Source organism: Vigna unguiculata, chromosome 10 (assembly GCF_037176805.1).
Source record: "Vigna unguiculata cultivar grain cowpea cultivar isolate G323 ecotype 2 chromosome 10, ASM3717680v1, whole genome shotgun sequence".
Classification (NCBI taxonomy): domain Eukaryota; kingdom Viridiplantae; phylum Streptophyta; class Magnoliopsida; order Fabales; family Fabaceae; genus Vigna; species Vigna unguiculata.
In genome coordinates this window covers 37,814,244-37,826,393 of record NC_140801.1, presented here as the reverse complement: position 1 = coordinate 37,826,393, position 12,150 = coordinate 37,814,244, and the positions used below count along the sequence as shown (strand labels likewise).

General features: G+C 34.3%; 1 long non-coding RNA gene across 1 annotated transcript; it reads right to left on the bottom strand.

Annotated features, from left to right (window-relative positions):
* Window positions 1–835: 835 nt before the first annotated feature.
* LOC146882524 (uncharacterized) lies at window positions 836–1,690 on the bottom strand. Its single transcript, XR_014984992.1, has 2 exons — window positions 1,377–1,690; window positions 836–1,289 (listed from the first exon to the last, which is right to left on the bottom strand). It is a non-coding gene; the product is annotated as an uncharacterized LOC146882524 (long non-coding RNA).
* Between the last annotated feature and the right edge of the window lie 10,460 nt (window positions 1,691–12,150).

Genomic DNA, 12,150 nt, shown 5'->3' with positions numbered 1-12,150 from the left:
GATTACCCGAACGGGCTCGATGACCCGAACGGGAATGGTGGGCCCAAACACTCAGATGGATTAGGATGGGTCGGCCTAACGACTTAGACGAGTCATGCTTGACGACCTGTACGAACTGAGTCATGTTGGCCTTAATGACATAAGTTTTAAAAAATTCAATTTAAATTTCTTTTATAAAAAATGGATTCTGGATTTTGAATTTGAGTCAAATATTTGGATTGGATTTAAATCTTGATCCAAATATTTGGATCTGGATTTTAAAAAAATCCAAACTACTTTTACTAAAAAAAATGGATTTGGATCGAAAATCTAATCCAATTATTTGGATCTAAAATGGATATGGATTGGATTATTAAAAATTCAATCCATGCCCACTCTTAAAAGGCAACCTTGGGTATCTATCCTACGAAATGACAATATGGGGATGCAAATGTTTGTAAACAACTTGTGTTGGAAAAATTAAACTAACTATCTGAAAATTAAATTCTAAACCTACTAAGCAATGCAAGTCTACGAATAAGAACTTCACCTAACTAGCTTGAATTAATCTATACAATGCCTAGATTATGGAAAAATTATGATTAGCATGCACTACTGAACATTAATATAATATATATATATATATATATATATATATATATATATATATATATATATATATATATATATATATATATATATATATATATATATATATAAAAGCTAACACTTAAAATCAACTAACAATCACTGAAAAACATAAATAAGCAAATTGTTTGATGAAATGCTCATCAAACTCGATTAAATGCATCAATGAAAGTGGACAAAATAATGAAGAGAAAATTAGAAAAAAGTGTTTCTGAGTTTCTGCAAAATAAATAGTATTTAAGTAGTGTGTGATGTTTTTTGCTTCTATCCTAAGCTATATACAATGGTTCCACTCCCTAAAATAAACTAACAAGGTATGGTTAACTATTCTACTTCTATAACTAGAAAACCTACTTTAAATAACTAGTCTAGTAACTAAACATGGTAGAGTCAACCTTGATTAAGTACAACAACTCTTTCAAAAGCTCTCCAATCATTCCTTAAGCTTCCAACACATGCAAACAAGTCATGTTTAGGGTCTCTAACAGCCAAAACTTGATTCAGAGTTTTTACTTGAAGAGTCAACCTTTGGGTCAACTATGCATCTTTAGTCCTTTTAAGCTGTGGTTTAAAATATGCACTGTTGCTGGATTTTCTCTTGATCAATCACTAATCACCTTTAATTCACTGCATTAGATTTCTGGAACTGCAAAAAAGTTACACTGTACAAGTATATTAGTTCTCTTAAAAATACTAAACTAGGCTAAACTAACTAGACTAATTAACTAAACAAGAATAAAATGATGTGCCTGATTTAGTCAACTTCTAGCCTTTTTTTCCAAGGTTCTCCAGCTCCTAGAAAGTGTATTTTGATGTCTCTTGAAGTTTTCCACGACTGGTACAAAGCTAGGAGTTAAATAAAAAAAAGTCAACTCAAAATCAACATTTTAGATTTTTTGCCCAAAGCTAGTCACGCCCAACTTCAGCGGCTGGTTTTTGCATTTCTTTGCTCTTGGTCAACCTCAAACAACTCCATTTAGTTATCCTTGGTTGACTTTTGCTGCACCTATTCAAGTTACACAAATTAGTTATTCTAGACCAATGAAAAACACTAGTTAACTAGACTATTACAGACTAAAAACATAACACAACTATAACTCTATTTTAACTAGTCTACGCTAACTCTAATTTCTAACTGCTGATTTAAATTCGAAAAGTTAAAACCTAAAGAAAAACTTATTCTAAGTTTTAAACTCTGAAACTATGTTTAAGTAGTACTACTCTAGACTAGGATTCACTACCAATTCTATTCACTAATGCTAAACTAGATTACTAAATTACTAAGCTAAATTCCAATTTAATTCTAATTCTAAAACTCAATGTAAACTAATCAACTATAAAATATCATGAAATTCTTCAACCCTAACTTATTCTAGACTGGGGTTTTTAACTCGCCTTATAGGCCTCGGTTACTGCGAGACCGAAGCCTACAAGGAGGCGGTGGCATTTTTGAAATTTTTCTCAGCATTTTGCCTCGGGTCCCAAATCAACCGAAGCATATAACCAGTTTTATGCTTCGGTTCTCAAACAACCGAAGCCTATAACTCATCTGTGGCCCCCAGATTTACAAAACTGCCACTGACAGCGCACACTTTGGCCTCGGGTGACAAAGGATCGAGGCCTATAACTTCGATTTGGTCTCGGGTGGCGAAGAATCGAGGCCTATCATTCTTTCTGCCTCGGGTGTTTACAGAACTGAGGCCATATCCTTTATTTAGGTTCCCAAATCGCGCGAACCCTCACTGTTCATCATCTTCTCTCTCGCGAAGCGATCCCCCACCGTGCCCTCCGTCAGGCACCCTCTCCATCGCCCTCTCCATCGCCGATTGCGCCTCCATCCACGAAGTTTGGGTCGCCAGTCTTGCTCCGCCACCGAACAACAGGCGAAAAGGAGGCAGCCACCGTCGCGCCACCGTCCAGCCCTCGTTGCGGCCTTCGTCGCACCACCGTCGCTCCTCTGTTGCGGCCTCCTGCGCGCCACCGTCACGCTGCCTCTGGTTGCACCCTCTTTCGCGCGTACGTCGCGCCCTCCATCGCGCCCTCCGTCGTGCCTCCGTCGCCCCACTTCGCCACGGTCCCCCACAACCACCACTTGGCGACAAACGTTGCACTGCTGCTCCGTGTGACTGCTCCGGCGAGTATCTTGCGCCTCGTTCGCCATTTCCAGCCACCGTTGCACCGCCAATTCTGTTCGGGGTAAATTCAAAACGCGTTATTTTTTCTTTCGTTTTGTATATTTTTTTATGATTTAGGTAATTGTTTTGCATTTTGATGAGATTTTTGGTTGATTTTTGCGTTTTTCTTTTGCTATTTTTACGGTCTCTTATTTATTTTATTACCTCTTATAGCTTTTGAAGACCTCAGTATCGTGGGTGTGCATCATCTTCCATTGTCATCCAATTTTCACGCTCCCAGGTTCTTAATTCTGTTATTTTGTAAGATTTTGTTGTTTATTATGTATTAGTAATATGTTATATATATATATATATATATATATATATATATATGTGGTTTATTATTTACTTAAATATTTGTTTGATTTGTGAGTTAGCCTTAGTTTCCCGTTTGAGATTCAATACGAAAATTATGTATTGTCCTTGAGTTTTCATTTTGAAAAAACTACATTTTTTTTTTAAATTAGATATAAGGGGATACAATACTAATAATTTAAATGTATTGAATCTTGAATTGTCCGATTGGACAGTTTAAGAAGATTAATCACTTTCTAGTAATTTATTAGTGCATATATATATTTTAAAATACAGATCTTAAAATTCATGAATCTTTGTCAATTGTGTTTTGTATTGATCTTCGGGTGCATATTTGATTGTGGTTTATAATCACTTTCATTTCGTGTATCCTGAAGGCCAATGCGAAATGCTGGCAAAATTTCGTGAAATTTAAGATTTGTATTTTAAAAGTAATATGTACCAATAAAATAAAGAAAGTGAATCTTCTTAAATGGGACAGGGTCACACCTTCATTACGACGTGAGCATTGATTCAAAGATTACTGAAATTATTCACGCAATTTCAGTATGGATCGAGATTGGATTAATTTACCATGTATTAGCACTGAGTATGAGAATGGAGTAGAGGAATTTATAAAATTTACGCAGCGTTATGAGGGGAGAAGTGATGATGAGGTGAAGTTCAGATGTCCTTGTGTCAACTGTTTGAATGGAAGAAAATTGAATGCAACTCAAGTTAGGGAACATCTTATTTGTGATGGTTTCCTTAGAAGTTATACAATATGGACATGGCACAGCGAATTAATACACATTCCAACTGTTTCTTGGACTGAATATCTTGCTAATTCCTCCATGAAAGAGCGACGGGAAACTAAACTAAACTACTAAACTAAATGACAAAGATACTCCTAACAATGTGCTAAAACTACTTTATTAACATTCATTCTAAAATAAAAGAGAAATTATAAAAACTAAGAGAATCTATTGTAACACAAGCTAATTAACTAGAATAATTCTTAAGAAAGACACCATTAACTAGTAAAAACATCACAAAATATGTACTTAACAATAGATAGGTTGAGTGTGAGTAGGCAAAGCAAGCAATGTTAAACTAGTCTATCATTAGATGACTCTCTATATACGGATCTAGCATTAGACGACTAGAGTCGGCTCAAGAGTAAAACAAGTAAAGTCACTCGCTTTAGGTCTATAGTAGAAGAAGTCTTCAAAAAAATTATTTTTACTATTAATATTTTCCTATTAATTAATTAATTATAACATTATATTTAAGAAAAAAAGCCTCAAAAAATATTTTTGTACTAATATACCTCTATTAAATTAATTATAAAATTATTTTTGAGATAAAAAAGGACTCAAAAAAATATTTTATAACTAATATAACTCTATTACATTAATTATAAGTTTATGTTTGAGAACAAAATTTAATTAAATTATTATTAGTGCATGTTAATTTTTATTGGTATTAAAAATAATAATTAATGAGCTAAAACAATTATTTAGTAAATTATAATTTTGTTTACGAAGAAGATAATGATTAGTTATTTTTATTCTCATATAATTATATTTTCTTTTATCTTTTTGAGACTTCTCTCGGCTCTCCTTACTTTCTTCTATTTTGAAAATCATTTTTTAAGGATTTGACATATTACATTCCTTCAATCTCATATTGTCCATGTGTACCAATTTTTCATCCGCATTTCTAAATAGTATTTTTTTTTTCTTTCTATTTTTGTTGTTGTAGTTTGTAGTCTGTTTTGGATTTGTACTAAATTAGAAATGTGTTTCTTTTGCTCAATTTTTTTTAGTATTTTTCGGTTTACAAGTTTTAAGATTCTTATGCATATATTTTGACGAGGAACTGAAATTTTTCTACAAAACTATTAATTAGATTAGGGGTTACTCTTTTGGTGGATAATAGATTAACTGAAGCATAATTCAAAGTTGGGTTTTCTTTAGAAAGATAATTCAAATTTAGGAAAAAAAAAGACTTACTATCGAATTAATAAGAACCTAAGTTTTGTGGAAAAAACGTACTAGACGCAAAATGAAACAATTTAATGAGAACATTAAGAATGAAATTGTAAAATCTCCTCAACAATCGTTTAGAATTAATTATTTTTTGTATATTGTAGATAAAGAAATTACCACATTTTATAATAGATTTGAACAATTTTAAATATGTGAAGATAACTTTTGTTTTTTATGTAGTGTTAAAAAATTAAAGTCACTAGATAGTACATTTTTGAAAGAAAAAATGCTTAAACCTTGAAAAATCTTTAAAACATGATAATTTGTTGAATAGTGATGAATTTGATTTATTTTCATAATTAAATATTTTAAGAAAAATTATAGGCCTAGAAAATGATAAATCAATCGACATTCTTAATTATATCAAAAGATTATATTTTTTTGAAATGCATATATAATTTAAAAAGTAGGTTAACAAATCTCGTGTCAACAATGTCTCAAGAAAAATCAAATGGTAAAATAAAAAATCTCATTTGTTAAGTTTATTTTAGGCGTCCTAGACTCTTGAAGTGCGCTGTAGACAACTCTCACATTAAACAAGTGCTTGCTAGACAAGTGGAGCTTTAGACGTCCGAGGGCATCAGACGATGTGGTAAAAACCTATTCTTCATATTTGGCTTTCTGGTTCCACTTGTTCCTCCAAAAGACTCTCAAAATTCAGAAGACGCAAAAAACCTCCACAACCCTCAAAAGCACCCCCCGCTGCAGCAAGCCAAGTCTGTGAAATCGCCAACCTAGTCCATGCCACTACAGAATTGAAGAAACAATGATCAACAACACAGTGAGGAGGAATCAACTACTATTTGTGCAGAAGAAAGCACATGTTCTCATCCGGTTGGTTCCCGGTTGTCAAAAGGTCTCGTTTCCGAATCTTCTAAAAGAGGCCACAGACTACATCTCTGCCTTGGAGATGTAACTGCGAACCATTGGCCCCCCTCGGTGCATGGTGAAAGTGTGCGAGTCTTCAGTTCACACCCTTCTCCATATCTTTATCATTGGAACATGGTTCAGAAGTTGTATTACTCGTTGGAGCGTGGTTTGATGTTTAACAAATGATGTGGGGAAGACGGTGTGGCCGTGGTTCCATTCACAAAAGTTTGCCACGCACGTGCAAAGGGCATAGAGTATGCGTGCAAGACGTTGAGAAAGGGGACCGGGAGGCGGAGATAATGCAACACATGTTGGGGCAATTTGGGGTTGCATCAGACATGCATGCCTGCAGTATCAAACAAAGAATGAAATGGAGTGAAAGAAAAGAAGTTATATAAACCGAAGCACACGTTCCGGAAGACAATATTTTTTTTTTTTTCAGATTAAGCAACTCGATCTGGTGAGACCCTCCAAATTATATATTCTGAAAAATATATTTATGTTACAGAATGTCTAATCTGAAACATCTCATCGGATCTAGAAGTGTATTCTAGATAGTTCAATTTACAATTAAAATCCCCAAATGCTACACACCCGTGAAGGAAGGTAAGGAGATCTGTGATCCAAGAAGGGAAGAAGGGGTTGTGAAATTAATATTTTAGGGTTTTTAATAAATTTAAAAAAAAATTAAAATGAGAAAATATTAATTTATTGAGGTAAGGAAAAAATGCCCTTCTAGAAAAGATCACATGACAATAATCTTATTCTTATTAACTTACTTTTAAGCACTAAACATTCATTGAACATTTCTTCCTACACCTCCATATTTTTTATATGGCACTTGCACAGGTATGTTGAAATAACTACTTTACCCTTAATGAAAAAAACATATTTTAAATTAATTCAATATTTTTAAATTCAAAATTATCTTTGAATTACACAATTTAAAACATATCTTTTTAAATATATTTCAGATTATTAATTGCAAATTGTATAATTCAAAATATATTTCTAAATCTGAAGATATATTTCAGGGATTACACAATCCGAATAAATTTAAGAAAATCATTCTAAATTCTTTTATTCTTCCCATTTCTTTTATATCCTTCAACCTTGACTCTCCTTTTTCATTTGCATGCCTTTCACCTCCTCTCTCTTTTAATTGATTGCATCTTGCTCAGTGTGGTGCAGATATGTGAGATTCTTTTTTTCCGATCGGTTTGCGCATTTCAGTGAACGATGAATGGGAATTTGGGTTTTGGAAAAGGAGTAGAAGGATTTGTTCAGGAAAGGGCACTCGGTCGTGTATAGTGGAAGGGATCGTGAAAGAGGAATTGAAGGTGTTCACGAACAAGTAGGAGATTAGAGTGTTATTTACATTCTAGACGAATTATATTATCCGAAAGATAAATTTTATATTTAGGATGTCATAATTCGAAGTTTAATGTAACAAAAAGAAAGAATAGTTTAACCTTAGTGAATGACTCACTTAGGCCAAAATAAATTTATCCCTTGACTATGGGAATATTTTTTTTTTATAGAGTAATCAATTACAAATATTAAATTTTGTAGATAATACATAATAATAAAAAATTATCTTTCTTAAAGATAATCCAAAATATCTCCCAAAATAATAACAACCCCCACAAAATAACCACTTGAGAAATATTTCGTGAATCTTCCAAAAATCAGATCTCTTGAATATCGGATATCAACTATCTTGAAATCATATTTCTAATTTCTGCAAAAGCCTCAAATTTATACTGATCCCATTCTGCATATATCACCTCGTCCTTACACCGATCCCATTCTGCATATATCACTTTGTCATTACACCAATGCCATTATGAATTTCAGTCTTTCATACACAACTCTGGATTCTTAAATAATAGTTCCTTGGTACTTGGCCTGTTGCCGAGAATACTTTCCTTACAGTTCGACAAGATAATGAAGTGCATTTGCTAGAAAGGTACATAGCTCTCCAACTTCTGAGCATCCTCTTCTCAGGAACGAGAAACTCAAAAGTTGTCTCATCAATAACTGTCTTTCGCCATTTCCCACACTATCATCATTGCTTCTCAACTACTCCCTGCCACGTGTAATTCATCAGACGATTTCTTTTCAAATCATGATCAGTGCAGCTTCTTTCCCTCTTTATCTCCTTAAACGTACAACCCTAAATAACTATTCACCTTCCCACTTCCCCACAATCTTTCTGCTTCCTTCATGTCTCTCCACTGTCTCCATTTCCTCTACAACACTTCCTTCCCTAGGTATTTTTTCTTTCTCTCATTTCATTTGGATCTCTTTAATTTTTCTGTTTCATCATTATTGATATACCTCCCTTGATTGCCTTCTGTTGATTGTTTATGTTAATTGCCCTTTATTGATTGCCTTTGCCTCTACTGATTGTTTTAGCATTGTGACTACTATTTTCTCCCCCTGATTGTGCTTAACTTATTTTGGAAAAAACTCCTTGCCATCTGCAATACTCATTTCACTGTGTTCAATGACTACCTACTGCGACTCCCTCTATTCTTAGGCTCCTCTCGCCTTGCGGAGGGAAACCTCCTCCATGACCACCTTAACTAGGATTAGGGCATTAAGACGCCATCAAACTTTACGTAAAAGTCTCGACAGGGATTTATCACAAGTAGATGTCTCCAAATCCATCGTTGACGGGCAGCTCGTCGAAGCTGAAGATTAAAGTTTTTTATTTAACTTTAGACTTTTTGCAACTCTATATTTCTTTTTGGCCTGTACCCCGTACATCTTTTAAGCTTTATTTATTATGACTCGTTTTTAATGTTTTGTAAATGTTCATTTACTTAAAACCAATTATTTATGCATTAATACTGACGTTATAACCTTATGATAATTCCCAAAAAAATCCTACTTATTCAGTTAAAAACTTTCATCTCTATTACACCTCTGCACTTATTTTTCACATTATAGCGAGCTTGCTCTTTTTAACACTACTTATTTTTCACCATTTCTCTCGTTAAACTTCGATCTCTCACTACGTAACTACCTCTGCCTTATATACTTAATCATTATACTTGATTCCACACCGAGCTCTCATTCTTTAACACTATTATATCATATACTTAACCATTATGCTTAACTACTTTATACACTCACCCCTTATACTCGGTCATACACCGAGCTCTCAGTTCTTAACACTACTATAATATATACTTAACCATTATGATTAACTACTTTATACACCAACCCCTTATACTTGGTCACACACCGAGCTCTCAATTCTTAACACTACTATATTATATACTAAACCATTATGATTAACTACTTTATACACCTACCCCTTATACTCGGTCACACACCAAGCTCTCAATTCCTAACACTACTATTTAACCATTATGATTAACTACTTTATACACCTACCCCTTATAAGTCACATACTAAGCTCTCAGTTCTCAAAATAATTGAGCCCACTAAGCAATTGGAATAGAACACAAAGGCTTTTTTAAACATTAAGCAACTCGGCTTGGAATAGAACACAAAGGTTCTTTTAAACATCAAGCAACTCAGCTTGGAATAGAACACGAAGGCTCTTTTAATCATTATGCAACTTAGCTTGGAATAGAACACGAAGGCTCTTTTAAACATCAAGCAACTTGGCTTGGAATAGAACACGAAGGCTCTTTTAAACATCGAGCAACTCGACTTGGAATAGAACACGAAGGCTTTTTTAAGCATCAAGCAACTTGGCTTAAAATAGAACACAAATGCTCTTTTAAACATCAAGCAATTGGGCTTGGAATAGAACATGAAGGCTCTTTTAATCATCAAGCAACTCAGCCTGGAATAGAACACGAAGGCTCTTTTAAACATCAAGCAACTCAGCTTGGAATAGAACATAAAGGCTCTTTTAAACATCAAGCAACTCGGCTTGGAATAGAACACGAAGGCTCTTTTAAACATCAAGCAACTCATGATTTTTATATATAAAAAGAAAAGTACAAATAACTTAAACAATAAAAAATAATGTCACCTTCTTAACTAAAATAAAAACGTAAATTTGTTGCGTTCCACGTTCGTGGTATCTCCTTACCATTCAATGTTTCCAACTTATATGCTCATTCTCCCAGCACTTCTTTAACACGGTAAAGTCCGGTCCATTTTGGTGCCAATTTGTTGTCTATCTGAATCAGCTAGGCCTTTCTTAACACTAGGTCCTCCACTTGAAAACTCCTGGGTACTACCTTGGTTTTATACCTTCTTTCCAATCTTCTCTTAATTGCTTCTCCCGAAATCCTGACTTCCTCTATGGTGTCAAGATTTACACAAAGTCCACTCTCAGAAGCTATAGCCACAAATGATCTTACTCTCCCAGTATTTTCAACAACTTCCACGGGTATCATGGCATTTGTACCGTATACCAAACTAAAAGGAGTTTCACGTGTAGATGACTAAGGTGTAGTATGATAGGCCCACAACACTCGGTGTATCTTATTTCGGCCATTCCTCTTTTGATGCTACCAATCTTCGTTTTACTCCTCTAAGTATCACCTTGTTGGCCACCTCTGCTTGACCATTTGTTTGAGGGTGTTCTACAAAGGAAAAAACCTGCTTGATCCCAATCGCATCACACAGTTGCCTTACCTGTGAACACGCAAATTGGGTCCAATTATCCAAAATAATGCACTGAGGAACTCTAAATCTACATATTATATTCTTCCAAATAAATTCTCTAACTCTGCTGCCAGAAATTACAGCTACGGGCTCAATTTCAATCCATTTTGTGAAATATTCAACAACAATAATCAAGAATTTATGTTGTCTCACCCCTTTAGAGAACATACCTAAAATATCTATTCCCCAAGTAAGAAATGGCCACGGTGTGTTAATAGAGTGTAACACTTCAGGTGGTGCCTTACTCCAGTCGGCATGTTTCTGACATTGCTCACACTTCCTTACATACTCCATACAATTATGCTTCATAGTTGGCCAAAAAAATCCACCACGTATAATTCTCAACATCAATGCCCTTCCACCAATATGACTCCCACATATACCTTCATGCAGTTCAGTCATAATCCGAGTAGCCTCCCCCATGTCCACACAAATTAATAAAGGACGAGAAAATTGTTGACAAAAGCAATGCAAGTCTAAATGCTGAAGCAAGATTTTGATGATGATAAAAGAAGCCTGAAAGCCATCTGGAAGACAATATGAAGACTACTTGTTATAATGTTTAAAGCTATCTTGTAAAATGTAATTAGATTAAGTTAGAAGCTGTATTGTACAAGAAAATTCTAGTATTTCTCGAAACATCAAAATGATAATCGATTATCACTTGAAATAATCGATTATCCTGAGCTGAACAATTTTTTTCAAGAAAGCACTGGAATAATCGATTATTACTTCTGATAATCGATTATCTGCTCAAAAATTTGTTTTCCATAAACCACACTGGAATAATCGATTATCACTAGTGATAATCGATTATCCTGGTCTGTTGGGGCGCGACTGTTCAGCTTTTGACCTAATTTTTGGAACCCCTATTTAAGGAACTTCAGAGTTACTTCTCAAATCACCTTTTTGAGAAGCTAGAGTACTAGTGTTGTGACTGCAAGAGAGTTCTCTGAGTGTTCTCAATTGAAGCTTTGAAAAACCTAGTGTGGGTAGAGCGATAACTTTTCCTGAGAGGTGTTCTAGGAGATTGAGTGCTGCTGCTGTTGCTAGGAAAGCTAAGGTCAAGGTTCTCTGTGTGATTCAGAGAGGTGTTCATCTCTTGTGTGTTTCAAGAGAGGTGTTTTCTATCCTTACACTCTTATTATCTGATTGTAAATCTGTTACTCATTAGTGATTTGGTTAATCTCATTTTTTGTGAGATTAACAACTGGACGTAGGGTCTTTTGATCCGAACCAGTATAAATACTTGTGTTCAATCTTCTTCTTTATCTCCTTATTTCATCTATTATTGTGTTCAAAGAAATTAACTATTGATTTAATTGATAAATTTTGGAAAAATTTTTAAAGTATTAATTTATTATTCAAAAACCAATTCACCCCCCTCTTGGTTTTGTCCGCACGCTCAAACATTCCGCTGCGCGATACCAACAATTGGTATCAGAGCTTGCTTTGATAGTTATTCAAAATTTTCGAAA